At 35.7% G+C, this 1,265-nt stretch overlaps 1 non-coding gene across 1 annotated transcript; it reads left to right on the top strand.

Moving 5' to 3' along the window:
* The first annotated feature begins 618 nt into the window (after positions 1–618).
* LOC115029193 (U6 spliceosomal RNA) lies at positions 619–721 on the top strand. The gene has a single exon (XR_003834747.1). It is a non-coding gene; the product is annotated as a U6 spliceosomal RNA (small nuclear RNA).
* The last annotated feature ends 544 nt before the right edge of the window (positions 722–1,265 follow it).

The following is a 1,265-nucleotide window of genomic DNA, read 5'->3' as shown; positions in this document are numbered from 1 at the left end:
GCCCACAGTCTACAGTCTGCTCCCATGCTATAGCCAACCCCTCTGCCCAGAAAAATTCTAAACAACCTTTGCCAGAATCTAACCAGTGTAAGGATTGGGGATGGGTTATTTGTTGTTTTTTTTCTGGAGAGATTGATTTCTGGATAGAGATTCATGCATGATGTTGAAAGGTTCCTGAATAAACTGCTTTGAGAAGAATGTAGTGTTGTCACTCTTTTCTGCTGGTCGGAGACAGAAGCAACAAACCAAGTCATGTTCTGTTCTACTTGCATTGTCTCAATCCCTAGATTATTACCCACACTCCAGGCTTTCACTAGGATACACCTCCTGCATTCCACCAATCTTTAGACCCAATGAGACCCAGACACCCTGTGCTCTGTGTTAACCCTCTCTACTCAGACACAGAACTAACAAAACAAATACGCATAGCCATAATCATTAAAAAATTAATATCAAAGATCAAGATGGTTTCCCAAACCCAAAATCTATCAGTCCTATAGACAGGTTCACCAATTTCAAAATTCCCCAGATGAACCCTAGGAAACAGAATTTTAAAGAAAAATTACTAAATTAACAACAACAAAAAAACCTTTAAGTTTACAGAACACACAAATTTGCACTTGCTTCAGCAGCTATAGACTAAAATGGGAACAATTCAGAGAAGATTGTCATATCCCTGCTCAAGGATGATATGTAAAGGTGTGAAGCATTTTTTATCTTTATATGAAATAATTAAGCAAACAATATACAATTTAAAAGAATATAATAAAGAACAATATAGAAAATATAGGATACCAATAAAAGACTGAACCTTCAAATTACAAGAATAAGGAGCTGGAGAGATGGCTTAGCAGTTAGGAACACTGACTGATCTTCCATAGTTCCTTAATTCAGTTCCCAGTAACCACATGGTGGTTTACAACTAACTATGATGGGATCTGATGCCTATGTCTGGGCAGATAGAGCACTCACATACATAAAATAAATAGCTTTTTAATACCAAAATAGATGAGGGAGAAGATTCCTAGGTCACTGGTATAGACAAAATCTTCAATAAAATCATAGAAGAAAAAGTACACAAATTAATAGAAGACATACCCACACAGATTCAAGAAGCACATAGTACACCAAATGGGCAAAAACAGAAAAGAAATTGTCTATGCTATATCACTGTTAAAGCAGAACAAAAAGTATTGACTGCTTCAAGAGAAAAAAAAAATAGCAAGCTACACACTAAAGAAAATTCATCATAATAACAACTGTTT

This window comes from Mus caroli, unplaced genomic scaffold (genome assembly GCF_978045245.1).
Source record: "Mus caroli unplaced genomic scaffold, Mus_caroli_1 scaffold_15, whole genome shotgun sequence".
Lineage (NCBI taxonomy): Eukaryota > Metazoa > Chordata > Mammalia > Rodentia > Muridae > Mus > Mus caroli.
The sequence above is the reverse complement of the archived record's forward strand: the minus strand, read 5'-3'. Positions and strand labels throughout refer to the sequence as shown.